The sequence below is a fragment of the Artemia franciscana genome, chromosome 3 (assembly GCF_032884065.1).
Source record: "Artemia franciscana chromosome 3, ASM3288406v1, whole genome shotgun sequence".
In the NCBI taxonomy this organism is placed as follows: domain Eukaryota; kingdom Metazoa; phylum Arthropoda; class Branchiopoda; order Anostraca; family Artemiidae; genus Artemia; species Artemia franciscana.
In genome coordinates this window covers 5,145,599-5,161,645 of record NC_088865.1, presented here as the reverse complement: position 1 = coordinate 5,161,645, position 16,047 = coordinate 5,145,599, and the positions used below count along the sequence as shown (strand labels likewise).

The following is a 16,047-nucleotide window of genomic DNA, read 5'->3' as shown; positions in this document are numbered from 1 at the left end:
GTCTTTGGTTGAAGATAAACTGACTTGACCTAAATATAAAGAAGTCAAATTTTGTTATATTTTTACAATCCCTAAATTATTATCCTTGGATTACGGAAAAAGCTTCACCGAAGGGAATTAATAAGAGGTCCAGTTGTATTAAGTACCTTGGGATTCTTATTGGCGAAATTTTATCATTTAAGTACCATGTAAAATACTATCGTGGAATTTAGGGATTATCCGTAAATTAAAACACTTTTTTCCTTCAAATGTTTTATGGTTATTATATTTTTCTCTGATTCATCCGTATATTTTTTATTGTTCGTCTGTATGGCTTGGGACATTCCCCTCAATACTTCGCCCAATCTGCGTACTGCAGATTAATGCCATCAGATCATTTTGTGGAATAGGGAACCGGGATTCGATCAGGTCAATTAACAGTATGATTAATATAATGCCTGCAGCCGGATTGCGTGATTTTTATACACTGGTTTTTATGTATAAGTACTATTATGGGTGTGTTCCAGAATGTTTACAGGGATTTTTCGGGAAAGATCTAATGTTCATGGTCACAGAACTCGAATAAGTGGTAATATTGAGATTCCTCGCCTAGTTTCAAATAGAACTGCTTTTTCAGCTATTAATAGAGGGGCTAAACTGTGGAATAAGCTTGTTCCAAGTACCAAAGAATTACCGATAAATCAATTCAAAGGCGAGCTGCGTGTGGGGTTACTTGGTAGGTATATCTTTGAAATAGATTGAGATTGATGGATTTAATATTGGCAATAATTGTTTATTGTTTTTTTTTTTCTTCGGGATCATGATATTATGTTTCCATATTGTTTATGAATTATTTATGTAAGTTTTTCTTCTCGGTGCACGTTTTTACCTTTCTGCTTATTATAGATTAACTCATTTTTTTTTTGTTTTTTTTTCTCTTCTATTTTTTTTTCTTTTTCGTTAGTAGCACACCCTTGAAAGTGACGCTTTTGGTATGCTACCGATTGATTTTGTCTCTGTTATTTCTTTTGGATAATAAATTAATACTATATATATATATAAATATATATATATATATATATATATATATATATATATATATATATATATATATATATATATATATATATATATATATATATATATATATATATATATATATATATATATATATATATATATATATATATATATATATATATATACATATATATATATATGTATATATATATATGTGTGTATATATGTATATATATATATATATATATATATATATATATATATATATATATATATATATATATATATATATATATATATTTATATATATATATATATATAAGGAGCGGAAGCTCCCTTCATTATTAAGGAGAAAGATTTGGATCATTATACATTATATACTATACTATATATATATTCCTTGAATATATTCTTTTACCTCGAATTATTGCAGTGCAAAGTTAAGTTTTGATTTAAAGAATGGAGTATCAACTATAGTAGACATCCATATTTACGATGATTATGGTTGCACTGTGAAAAATGAATGTAAATTAGATATAAAAGAGCAAGTTTTCTCCAACAAAATTAAAGAGCCAAATTAAAATGTAAAACCAACAGAAATTCCCTGTGTGAATGGGACAACCCCCCTCTGAACCCTCCAGCTCCTGAAAATCAAAAAGGTATATTTTGCATATTAGAGAGCCCTAGCGTAGAGGTTTTAAGCTCTTAACTTAAAAAAATGTAAAACTTTTCATTTTTCCTAGAAGAAAGATTGCAGATAAATGTTTTTTCCCCAGGAGTGATCCTTTCGAGCCAATGGTTCTAGTAGACTGGAGAGGGCTAAATTGAACAGAAATTAATTTTTCTAATGTCATTTTTAAGTGACCGAAGGTTTTTACCAAGGAAAAAGTGCTTCTTATGCTATTTGTAACACCAAACTACGACTTTGCCCCAAAAAAGCTCAACATTTGAAAACTCTGACATGGCAAGTCAATTTAAAAAGTATAAAAAATAACTTAAGTTGCAAAGGAAGAAATGCCTCATGGTGTTGCGTTCGTCTCTGGAAAGTTGCGCAGTCCACGGAAGATAGATGGTTAATATGGATATATTATCTCTCATCATCTAAACTAAGCCCAAATAATGGTGCTTCTGGGTGATATCTTCCTTCTTATTTTGGAAAAAAAATTCCTGAAATATATTTTATAAAACTACATTTAACTAAACTGATTAACTTCAAATTTTACAAAAGCTTATACACGGATGTGTAAGTGCGCATCAGTTATTATGAAATAGGGACGGTGAGTTGTTTGTAGATAAATATGGAATGAGTTTTGGGAAGAAAGCGGGTGATATCTAATTAATCCGCCTAATATTCATTCTTTATTCATCCCTGTTTGAGTATGCAAGTTGGCTCTATAATTACTGAACTATTTTACACTGACCAGTCTTAGTTAATTTAGGCAAAATTGGTCTACTTATAGGTGGAAAACAATTTCCCTATTTCAGTTTTAACTTACCAATTTTTAATATCGCCTGCATGAAATAATTTTCCAAAAGTAATAATTTTCTTCACTTTATCTACCACAAGTAACAGTCATTGGTAACTGATATTTTCCTAGTCAGCGGTAACTAAGAGATATGACTGACATAGTAATTACTGCTATAGTAATCATATTCAGGATGCGTTACAATTCTCTCAAAATAAACAAATAGTTTAGATTAGCAGGGACTACATGACAAATTTCTGAATTAAAAATTATACCTCTTTTTTTATTAGAGCAATTAGTTCTTCATATAAGACTCAATTTCTGCTTTTTTTCAAAAATTTAACAAATAATAAACTAATTATAATAAACATAATTAGTAAAACCTAAGTAATACATACTTATGATTGAAAGTTATTATGATTGATAAGCGTGTTAGGTTTATTTTAGAAAAATAGACAATAAATTCCTGACCAACAAACATATTTTGCAAATTGTATCGCAAAATAAACAAATATTTTAGTTTAGCAACAACTGATAAATTTCTGTATTATAATACCTCTGTTTTACTATCGCAATCAATCCTTATAAGACTCAACTCTATTTTTCCAAGAATTAAAGAAATAATAAAAATACAAGTCAAAATAAACTTAAGAAGGATACTTCATGATAACAAACTCTTGCTGAGCTCGTTCGGCACATTAAAAAAAAAAAAAAAAAAAAAAAAAAAAAAAAAAAAAAAAAATCGGTGAAAAACACATTGTGCATATCCAAATTATTACATTTGAATTTAACTCGGTCTATCTTGGGTCCGAGCTTGCCAAGAGGTTACAATCTAAGACTCTCGTAACGTCTTTTAACTATCGTTAAATAAAATATAAATGAAAGTGAGGAACAACATTAAAACGAACAGAAATTATTCCGCCTATGAAAGAAGATGTTTCCTCCTCAACACCCCACCCTTTACGCGTAAATGTTTATTGCCTTAAAAAAAATCGTAACAAAGAGCCAATATTTAGCGTTAAGAATGAGGTGTTGAGGAGGAGACAGCCCCTTTCAAATACGGAATAGTTTCTGTTCGTTTTATGTTTTAATGTTACTCCTTACTTTCAGTTAAATGAAAACTTTTCTTAACTTCATTTCTGATCGTTTTTTAAACATTACAGAAATACATATAACTGTTTGATAAATTATTTTTTATTACTGTTGGGTTAAAACTTTAATTACTTTATCTTAAAATTCAATGACACAGCTCTTAATTTTTTTCTGATTAAAATCAGGGGGTATTCATGTTTGAACTGGTAACCTCTCGATGTGAAGCGGATATGAAGTGGGCTGCCCTCTCCTTAACACCTCGCTCTTCACACTAAAGTTTTTTAGTAATTCAAAAAAATATCTTCTTTTTGTTCTAATTAAAGTACTTTTTTGTTTCATGAGTCGTCATTATAGAACCGGGACAAAGTACAAAAATTGGTGTAAAGAACGAGGTCTTGAAGAGGGGGGATCCCCCTTATTATACTTAACTTTCTGTTCGTTTTAAGTTTCAATGTTTATCCTTACTTTCAGTTGATAAAACTTGTTTTGTTTAATCTAATGTTGATGGGTTTTTTAAATAATACCCAGAAATCCGACTCCACCTCTAGGGGAAAATGCTCACCGCCACAAAGAATGTTCCTCTAGACAACTCATTCCTGGGGAAACAATTGCACTTAACATCTGCACTCGTAAAATCGAACCGGCAGAGAGAAAGTACGGTAAATCAAAAGAATTTCGTATGGGAATTCTGGCATATTCCCCCAATGTAATATTTCTCTTGAAAAGTTTAGCCCCAGAAACTTCCTTCTCCAAGGAAAATCCCTCCAGCGGAAAGTTCAACAACCCCCCACCCACCAAAATAATGCATATAAACTTACCAATAACAAATGCAATACGTAAGCAATGGGCAAATTTTATAGCATAAGAACCTTCCTATGGGCTGTGCGTGTCGTGTCATCTCCAAAGGCACAGTTTTTGGATCTTAGCAATCTCAAAATTTTGATTGACCAGCTTTGAGGGAAAAAAGGCCGTGGGAGGAGGGCTAGCTACCCTCTAATCTTTTTGGCTACTCAAAAAGGGCACTAGAACTCTTAGTGTCCGTTCAAATAAGCCTTTTCCCAATGTTCTAAAGCTATTGGATCAATACCACCCCGCTCTGGCTAAAATTACTCAAGATTTTTTTAAACTTTTCTCCCCATTTCACCGGCTTTTTTTATTTGTGCATATATAATTTAAATCAATTCGATATCTATCAAACAGTTCGTGGTAACGAACTGTAGTAAGGAGCGACCCGGCTCAATAGTAACCAAAACTCTAAAAAATGGAATTTTGATACCAATACCTACATCAAAAGAATCGAATTTTAATGCTGATTTTAAATATATATGTTTCATCAAGTTTAGTCTTACCCATCAAAAGTTACGAGCCTGAGAAAATTTGCGTTATTTTAGAAAATAGGGGGAAACGCCCCCTAGAAGTCATAGAATCTTAACGAAAATCACACCATCAGATTCAGCGTATCAGAGAACCCTACTGTAGAAGTTTCAAGCTCCTATCTACAAAAATGTGGAATTTTGTATTTTTTGCCAGAAACTTCTACAGGTGTAGAAAAGTGTTTATTTGTTTTTTTGTTTTTTTTTTGTTTTTTTCCCAGGGGTGATCGTATCGACCCAGTTGTCTTAGAATGTTGCAAGAGGGCTCATTCTAACGGAAATGAAAAGTTCTAGTGCCCTTTTTAAGTGACCAAAAAAATTGGAGGGCACCTAGGCTCCCTCCCACGCTAATTATTTTACCAAAGTCAACGGATCAAAATTCTGAGATAGCCATTTTATTCAGCGTAGTCGAAAAACCTTATAACTATGTCGTTGGGGACGACTTACTCCCCCACAGTCCCCATGGGAGGGGCAACAAGTTACAAACTTTGACCAATGCTTACATATAGTAATGGTTATTGGGAAGTGTACAGGCGTTTTCAGGAGGATTTTTTTGGTTGGGGGAGGGGTTGAGAAGAGGGGGATATGCCGGGGGAACTTTCCATCGATAATTTGTCATGGGGGAAGAAAATCTCCATGAAGGGAGCGCAGGATTTACTAGCATTATTTAAAAACACAATGAAAAAATAAATATGAAAAAGTTCTTTCAGCTGGAAGTAAGGAACAGCATTAAAACTTAAAACAAACAGAGATTATTACCCATTTGAGGGGCTCACCTCCCCCTAATACCTCGCTCTTTATGTTAAAGTATTTTTAGTAATTTCAACTATTTATTCTACGGCTTTTGTGATTCTGGGGTCATTCTTAATGAATTGGGACAAAATTTAAGCTTTAGTGTAAAGAGCGAGGATCTGACAAGGGGGCGAACCCCCTCATATATGTAATAAAAATATGAGAATACAAAAGTTCTTTACGTAAGCTAATTTATAAGTTACGTAAATCTTTTACTAATAAAAATATTCGTAAAAAATTAAAAGTTCTAGTTGTCTTTTTAATTGACCAAAAAATCGGAGGGCAACTAGGCTTCCTCCCCCGCTCTTTTTTTCTCATAATCATTCGATCAAAATTATGAGAAAGCCATTTAGCCAAAAAAAAATGCAAATTTCGTTTTAATTATTCCTCTGCTGAGAGACAAAATCAAAACATGCATTGATTCAAAAACGTTTAGAAATTAAATAAAAAAAACAAGTTTTTTTAACTGAAAGTAAGGAGCGACATTAAAACTTAAAACGAACAGAAATTACTTCGTATATGAAAGAGGCTGCTTCCTCATCAACGCCCCGCTTTTTACGCTAAAGTTTTTTTCTGTTTTAAAAAGAAGAATTGAGAGACAGAGTCAAACTTTAGCGTAAAGAGCGGGGCGTTGATGAGGAAGCAGCCTCTTTCATATACGAAGTAATTTCTGTTCGTTTTAAGTTTTAATGTCGCTCCTTACTTTCAGTTAAAAAAACTTGTTTTTTTTATTTAATTTCCTGAAGGGATCTTGAAACCTCTGCTGTAGGTTTCTCTGATGCACTGAATCTGATGCTGTGGTTTTCATTAAAGTTCTTTGACTTTTATGGGGTATTTCCTTCCATTTTCAAAAATCAAGCAACTTTTCTCCGGCCTATAGCATTGAATGAGCAACCTTAATTATCTCTTTTATATTTGGAATCAGCATAATAAGCCGATTCTTTTTATGTATCTATTGATATCAAAGCTCCGTTCCATAGAATTTTGGTTACTATAAAGCCACGTTACTCCTTACATACAGTTGCTTACCACGAACTGTTTGAAAATAAAATTGAAAGTTGTCAATTTAGGAGAGTGGAGAATTTGAAATGAGTCCTAGCCCTTCCCTCCCCCTGCAACTGAGCCCCTGTCTTCAAAGACTTGTATGTTCACTGGGTTCATGAAAAGTGTATAAGACAGTATATAACGAGGCTCTAGGCAATGACATTGCAGTAACATTGCATTGCAGTAGAGCGACTATGAAGATAGATATAAATTGCTGAAGATTTTGATTTTTAAGAGAAATGGATAAGTGTCATTCGATTTTAGAAATACTCTAATAGAGCCCCTTTATAAGAAAAGGGATTAGAGATCATTTTGGTAATTACAGAAAGAATAGATTGGTCTTTGTAGGAAGCAAATCACTGAGTATGATGATACTTTTAAGACTTGAAAGACGCTACAGATATTGTTTTAATAGAAGAACAGGAAGGTGAGATGGGTGTGTTGACCAAATCGAGGACAGATCTTCTTGTTAAAGAAAGAGCTGATTTTAGTGTGGCACAGGACGTTGGACAATGTGGTCTTACCTCCCCTACATTTTCTATTAGCTTGTCATCCACAATCTTGAAAAAGGGAGAAGAATTTTTTTTTTTTTTTTTTTTTTTTTTTTTTTTGATTTGTGCCCTCTATGCATACAAAAGATGTACACAGACGAGTATGAAAAGAAAACTAAAAAATATAAAATTATACTTCTTATGAAAATAAGTAGATCATAGTTTTTTTTGCACATAACTTAAAAAACCACTCACAAAACATGACCCCTAAATAATAACATAACTCATAAGACAGCACCCATAAACATAGCACATAAATATCTATTTTATTAAATAAATGAAGACAAAACTATTTTTCCATTAACTGAGACAATTAAGGGGAAACTATATTCTATTTTCTCCAGATTGTCTAAGAAATCGGTCGTATTGTTGATCCATTTTGACAGTAATATCAAATATTCCGAATTTTCGTATAATAGGCTATACCTATTTTTGAACTGTAGTGGAATTCCAAGAAAACATTTACAAAACCGGAAAAAGTAAACGCGGATATGCTTTTTAACACTTCTACTCAAAAACTTCAAAAATTGAACAATGAAAAATACATGAGGGGCAAACATTGAATTAAAAATTATACCAAGTGTTTGTTTATCAAAACGACCTTTCACCCTGACTAGCAGGCCATATGTTTTCCTACGTTTTCTCAATACAGATGATGACACCAACTCCCACGTAGCTTTAATTGACGGACCAAAAGGCAACCCTTTTAGGTAATTAATAGGATCTTTATTAATAATATTCAATGATCCCACCCTAATTGAATGATGCTGGATATCACTTTTACTATTTGCCACTTTAGAATTCTGTTTTAGAAGGTTCAATCTCTAATCCTATGTCTCGTAGAGGTGAGCGTAATATATTTATTGCATTCTGCATTTGACATTAAATTGTTCGAGAACAACAAAATATCATCAGCATACGATTAGTGGCTAATGTCGATGCCTTCAAAGACATATGGGGGTAGGAAGTGTGTGGCTGCATTATTAAATATAAAAGGGTTAAGAACTGACCCTTGTTTAACTCCACGACTTAACTAAATTCGGTATGAAAGTCGAATCGAGGCCTGGAAAAATTCTTGCAGATTCACGCCAAACACTGGCCTATAAATGCGTTCACCCCACTGCGCAACAGTGACAAAAAAGCGTGGTTATGCAGCATACTATCAAACACTTTTGAAATATCAACTCCACACACAAATAATTGTTTTTTAATCTTATGGTGGTGTTCCAATATTTCTAGAATTATCGCGTGTGGATTTTGAACCCTTACACCACTTCGAAACCCAACTGTTCATCCCCCAAATCACATTTTGTTGATAAATATGGAAGTAATTTCTTTTCAAATAATTTACTAATAACAGAACAAAGTGTTATAGGTCTATATGATGAACAATGTGAAGAATCCTTGCCCTTCTTGCGTATACAAAAAACTTTACCTTCACTCATCAAAGAAGGGACATAACGATGGGTTACTATTATTTGATATAATTGTGGAAGATGCTCTAGTAATTTTTCAGCACTATACATAAGATGCTCTGGGTAACAAACCATCTGGACCTGGGGCCTTCCCACATTTTAGTGATTTATTTGAGTCAAAATCGAAGATGGGAAAAACAAATTAGGCTTTTATATGGGTTCAGCTGAGAAAATTGCTTATACAATAATTCACGATAACTCAATTCAGTTGATGGTAGGTTTGGAATATTCCAAACCTATCTTGTACCTTTGGAATCAACAAGTACCTTTGGAATATTCCTAATCTTGGCTGATATATCTTTTACTTGTTGTTTCTTCCAAGTTGCCACTAACCTTATATATTTCTTTTTTGTTGATTTAACTATCTGGAAAAGGGGGCCATTTCTTGGTCGGTCACATTGATCCCAAATACGATACCACAGCTGATATTTCTGTTTTGCTTCATGTAACCCTGAAATAGCCGACCATCCCTTTTTGTGTATTTATATGCACTCTAATAACAGGAACCACAACGGAAGCCGCAACTTTCATTGCATGAACTGTTTCAGCATAACAAATATCTAATTCCAACAAATGAAATTACTGAGACTGTGACAGGAGGTGAAAAGGAATTCTAATTCTACTGAGAACATCATCTAAGACGCACTTATATAGGTTTACGTCTATTCTATCCCAAAGCTTCTTCTGAAACCAATTTGGACTAAAACGCCTATGGCAAAACACATTTAAAACAACAGACACTTCAAGGTGAGAATGATCACTAATCAAAATTTCCTCTAATACTTTAACAAGGTTTTTTAAACATTCAAGATCTAAAATTATTAAGGCTAAATTTGCCACGCTATCTGAGTTAGAACATAAGTAAAATTTTTGCTATTCGTTGCCACAGATAGATCTTTCGGAAGTGATGAAAATAATATATGGAACCACGGTAAACTAGGAATAGTGAGTTCAGTGTTAAAATCACCATAAAGCAAAATGGCTTTGCTAGACGCTCGTATCTTGTGAGAAATTTTTGAGACGCTTGTACATTCCTTAGCAAAACGTTCGTTAGATTGTTCGTTTCTGTAGTTATTAGGCAAATAAACTGCAAGAATAATGGTATGGCCTAAATCAACTGTAACAAAAGTATCATTGGTTTCAGGTAAAACACACTTAAGGCTCTTATTTACTCTAATCTTAATGCCGCCTAAGGGACGACCTCCTGTGATTTTCCCGGGACGAATGAAGAACTCCTGTTCACAAGCAACCTCTAACTGCTTACTATTAACGCCACTTAACTGTTGCTCAACTACACACACTATTTCACAATATTCAATGACTTGAATATTTCGGCTAAAATACTCAACTTATCTCTTGCTCCATTTATGTTTTGAAAATACAAGTTAGATAATCAGGTTCGGTGCAATGGTCCATACCTGTGGAGGGAAGGGATGATCGGTCACCAGCTTGAGTGTTCGATGCAAGGACAGGCATACGGCTCTTCAAAACATTGCAGGAGAAACTATTGCTTCATTGGTTTCCACCATAATTTGTGCATTTCAAGGTTTAGGCTGAACATGTATTATCGCGGCTATTAACATGGAGCCTGGCACATTTAGGTTCATAAACACCAAAAACAAGAAGAACAATAGGGAATTTCTCAAGACAGTGGGAAACAAATTAGAATGAATATTTTGGCCCTATGTCCAAGGGCCGTCCTCAGCAATACAAAAATATACAAAAAGTAACAACTTACAACAAGATAAAGTCAACAAAACTAAAATGAAAGATTTTTCAAAACAGTCCCAGTATCCTTACCCCAGCGAAGTCCAACCAACATTCTCCTGGTTGAACATCTGACGGGTCCATAATCGCAAATCGTCGGGCAGGATCATCTGTCGAGATACGGTCTGATAGAATTCGTAAAAGTCGGCCATAAAAGCCGCGCTCGGATGTGAGCCCTGGTGCCTCTCAAGAATATCGATTTTAAAAATATCACTAGTCTCTTTAACCGCATCTTTTCCGAAAAATTTCACTGCTAGTTTCACAACCGCACCCTTGTGTGTTCACAACCCGCACCTTAGTTTCACAATCGTACCCTGTTAATAATTTGTCTCTCTAGAAAGTTCAAAACTGTACAAATATACACTAAGTCCATTTTATAGGGCACAAAAATTTATTTCCCCACAATCTAAATAATATAGAAAAATCGTGGTCCGTATTCAAACAAGCCGTCGGTAAGTAATAATATTTCATTATCAAAAAATATTTAATATTTCGTAATTTTCTTACTTTTAACAGTTTCACTTATTGTGAAATCCAATTATATACAAAGTATAATCCAGTTTACGTCCTCACAAATCAAAGACAGAATAATCCATAGATTGTTCTATGGAGATTCACAGATCGTAATATAATCCAGTATATGCGTCACTTTTCTCTAATTTTACACAACTTACTTGTTTCCAAGTTTATAAATTTTACAATTATCTAACTCTGCCTCATCTTCTTGCTTTGTCTCCTATTTGGCAACTACTTTCCGTCTCTTAAAACACAACTTGTTTGTTGAATTTATTTTAAGTTTTCTATGCAACTTTCGTATATAACCCAACTTTTTTTTTTACAAGCAACCTTTTTTTGTGCCAAAACTTAAAACTGATTTTTCCTGCTACAATAATTGACAAAAACAGTGGAAGATTTCAAATCTTCTGCCAATAAGAGCGGAGCGTTCAGGAGGGGACAACCCCTTTCATATACGGAATAATTTCTCTTCGTTTTAAGTTTTAATTTCACTCCTTACTTGCAGTTAAATAACTTTTTTTTATTTAATTTCTGAATGTTTTTGAATTAAGACATGTTTTGATTTAGGCTCATCCCACATGAATAAATAAAAAGAAATTTGCATATTAATTTTCTTTTGCTAAATGGTTTTCTCATAGTTTTGATCAGACGATTTTGCCGAAAAAGGGGGGGGGGTGAGAGGACACCTAGTTGCCCCCCAATTTTTGGGTATTTAAAAATGCAACTAGATTTTTTTTTTATATAAACTTTTTGTTAATAATAAACATATGTTCCTTACGAAATGACTTACGCAACAAGCTTTAATATTTGTGTATATTTTTATTACGTATATGAGGGGGTTCGCCCCCTCGTCAATAACTCGCTTTTTACGCTAAAGCTTCAATTTTGTCCCAAATCTTTAAGAATGACCACTGAATCACAAAAGCCGTAGATTAAATAGTAGAAATTACTAAAAATACTTTAGCGTAAAGAGCAAGGTATTGTGGAAGAGACAAACCACCTTGTATAGATAATATTTTATGCTCGTTTTAAGTTTTATTTTCTTGTTTTATAGAGTTAATTCGTGTTTATTTTCGTGTATTTTGTATATTTGGGTTTATTTTATCATTTTATGCTCTTTTGGTTCAGAAAACATGTTCAAGAAAGGGTTTGAAAATCATATGTATATATATTTTTTTTGTTTGAATTTGAGATCCAAATTTAATTTTTATTTAAAGTTGTGGGAAATACCGTCTATTAGATTAATTCAGTAAGTTTCCTCCTCTTACCTTAGATCCGCCTTTGCTTCCAGCGGTAACCAGATCAAACAGTTCTTGGTAACGGACTGTAGCAAGGAGCGACCCGGCTCAATAGTAACCAAAATTCTAAACATAGAGTTTTGATACCAATAGTTACGTAAAAAGAATCGCCTTTTAATGCTGATTTAAATATAGAAGTTTCATCAAGTTTAGTCTTACCCATCCAAAGTTACGAGCCTGAGAAAATTTGCCTTATTTTATAAAATAGGGGGAAACACCCCCTAAAAGTCATAAAATCTGAACGAAAATCACACCATCAGATTCAGCGTATCAGAGAACCCTATTGTAGAAGTTTCAGGCTCCTATCTATAAAAATGTGGAATTTTGTATTTTTTGCCTGAAGGCAGATCACGGATGCGTGTTTATTTTATTTTTATTTTATTTTTTTGAATTTTAGATCTAAGTTTAATTTTTATTTAAAATTATGGGAAATACCATCTATTAGATTAATTCAGTAAGTTTCCTCATCTCACCTTAGATCCGCCTTTGCCTCCAGCGGTAACCAGATCAAACAGCTCTTGGTAACAGACAGTTAGGAGTGACCCGGCTCAATAGTAAAACTCTAAAACATAAAGTTTTGATACCAATAGTAACGTCAAAAGAATCGCATTCTTAATGCTGATATAAATATACAAGTTTCATCAAGTTTAGTCTTGCCCATCAAAAGTTACGAGCCTGAGAAAATTTGTCTCATTTTAGAAAATAGGGGGGAAAACCCCCTAAAAGTCATAAAATCTTAACGAAAATCACACCATCATCACTGTAGAAGTCTCAAGCTCTTATTAACAAAAATGTGGAATTCTGTATTTTTTGCCAGAAGACAGATCACGGATGCGTGTTTTTTTTTTTCCCAGGGGTGATCGTATCCACCCAGCTGTCCTAGAATGTCACAATAGGGCTCACTCTGACGGAAATGGAAAGTTCTAGTGCCCTTTTTAAGTGACAAAAAAAAATTGGAGCGCACCTTGGGCCCCTCCTACGCACATTTTCCCCCAAAGTCACACTTGTTTTTTTATTTAATTTCTGAACTGTTTTGAATCAATGCATGTTTTGATTTTGGCTCTCCGCAGATGAATAATTAAAACTAAATTTGCATATTTATTTTTTTGGCTAAATGGCTTTCTCATAGTTTTGATCGAATGATTTTGACAAAATGGAGCGGGGGAGGAGGCTTAGTTGCCCTCCCGTTTTTTGGTTACTTTGAAAGGCAACTTTTTATTAGTAAAAGATATACGTAACTTATAAATTAGATTACGTAACGAACTTCTGTATTCTCATGTGTTTATTACGTATATGAGGGTGTTCACTCTCTCGTCAGTACCTCGCTCTTTACACTAAAGCTTAAATTTTGTCCCAATTTCTTAAGAATGACCCCTGAATCACAAAAGCCGTAGAATAAATAGTTGAAATTACTAAGAATACTTCAGTGTAAAGAGCGAGGTATTAGGAGGAGGTGAGCCCATCATATGCTTAACAATTTCTGTTCGTTTTACGTTTTAATTCTGCTCCTTACTTTCAGCTGAAAAAACGTCTTCAAATTTATCTTTTCATTGTTTTTTTTAATAATGCTAGAAAATACTGCGCTCCCCTGATTGAAATTTTCTTCCCCCATGATAAAATCCTCCAAGGAAAGCTCCCCCAACATATCCCCCTCTTTTCAACCCCCCTCCAACCAAAAAACCCCCCTGAAAACGTCTATACACTTCCAAATAACCATTACTATCTGTAAGCACTGGTCAAAGTTTGTAATTTGTAGCCCCTCCCACGGGGACGAGGTCCCCAAAGACATAGTTACAAGGTTTTTCGACGGTACGCTGAATAAAATGGCTCTCTCAGAATTTGATCCGGTGACTATGGGAAAATAATTAGCGTGGGAGGGGTTCTAGGTGCCCTCAAATCTTTTTGGTCACTCAAAAAGGGCACTAGAACTTTTCATTTTCGTTAGAATGAGCCCTCTCACGACATTCTAGGGCCACTGGGTCGACAGGATCACCCCTGGGGAAAAAAACAACAAAAAAACAAAAAAAAACAAATAAACACGCACCCGTGATTTGTCTTGTGGCAAAAAATGCAAAATTCCATATTTTTGTTGATAGGAGCTTGAAACTTCTACAGTAGGGTTCTCTGATACGCTAAATCTGATGGTATGATTTTCGTTATAAGTTCACTATGACTTTTAAGGGGTGTTTACCCCTATTTTCTAAAATAAGGCAAATTTTCCCAGGATTGTAACTTTTGATGGGTAAGTCTAAACTTAATGAAACTTATATATTTAAAATCAGCATTAAAATTCAATTTTTTCGATGTAGCTATTGTTATAAAAAATCCGTTTTTTAGAGTTTCGGTTACTATTGAGCCGGGTCGCTCCTTACTACAGTTCGTTACCATGAACTGTTTGATCCTCCATTTCTAAACCAGCCTCATATTGAAGTCAACCACCTCTGTTATGCAGACAAAATCCTCTTGTTATCAGACGATTTCAAAGTTCTCCATAATACATTTGATATAGTTTCCCCTTGTCTCAATAAGATTGGGCTTCAAGTCGCCTCCTCTAAAACCCAACTTATTGTCTACGGCTTGTCTCAGCAACCTCCTGTTTCTATCAATTGAGGCTCAGATAAGATTTCTGCATCGTCTTATCTAAATTACTTAGTCTAACGTCAGGATCAAATGTTAAAACAACTAATACACTTATTATCTCAGTTTTCAGTTTCTCAAAAACTTATAAATTTGTATGGGCTGCTTGTTCGAGTTAAAGACCTGCTTCACAGAATAACCCTAGGCAAATTCTACAACGCTTTTTCCCCCCACATGCTTTCTTCTTGGTCCCTTTGTGGAATTTTTTCAGAATATCTGAGCGGAAAAAAAATTAGATCTCCATTCTTTCGTTTTTGCAAATATCTTCTCCAATTGCCACCTTTGACTCGCAAGCGGTATTTTTCGAGTAAATATAGAATTTTTGATATTTCTTCAAAAATGGATCAGCTTGTGGACTGGTTCCGCAAGCGTCGAGAAAATATTGTCGACTTTCCATTTAACTGTGAAGCTTAACTGTGTTGCTTAAGTAGCTGAGATACTATTTGTTTTTTGTGAGTTTTTTCTTGTTTCTTTATTCAATTTTTATTGCATTTTTCTGTATTTTGTACTGAGGACTTCTGTATGTAAAGAGAGTCGAAATAAATTATTATTATCATTATTTGGTTGTCGTTGATTGGGTATACGTAGTACGTGGCCCTGGGGCTGAGCGATCTTGCTGTGTTTGGATTGGGTGCTTATACTCTGCTGCCAGTGAGTGTTAGGAATTACTCTAAGACACGTAATATTGAAAGCAAGAATTCTCGTCTCCTGAACTTCGTTCAAGGTTTCGTATGCGTAAAGTAAAACTGGCCTGACATTGCTATTATAGAGTTACAATTTCAGCCGAAGAGAGATACTTTGAGATTGACAACCTTTTCGTAGTCTATTGAAGGCTTCCTCTGCATGGCCTATTCTCGTGAGCACTTAATCTGCCCGTCTACATTGTATAACTGGAGAGTAATTCTTTTACCCATACATACTAAAACAAAGTCCTTTGACCAGAAACAGAAATTCAGACAATTCATTAATAAGCTCAACATCTTTAGGCACATTAAACTAACATTTAGGTCTAGCATACCTAAAACAAAATGTTGATC

At 34.0% G+C, this 16,047-nt stretch overlaps 1 protein-coding gene across 1 annotated transcript in view; it reads right to left on the bottom strand.

Moving 5' to 3' along the window:
• LOC136024796 (fibroblast growth factor receptor-like 1) overlaps positions 1-2,614 on the bottom strand; it is a 71,376-nt gene extending 68,762 nt beyond the window's left edge. The window contains exon 1 of the mRNA XM_065700264.1: positions 2,496-2,614. The gene's annotated coding sequence lies outside the window, so the exon portion shown is untranslated. The remainder of the gene's footprint in view (positions 1-2,495) is intronic.
• Positions 2,615-16,047: the final 13,433 nt, after the last annotated feature.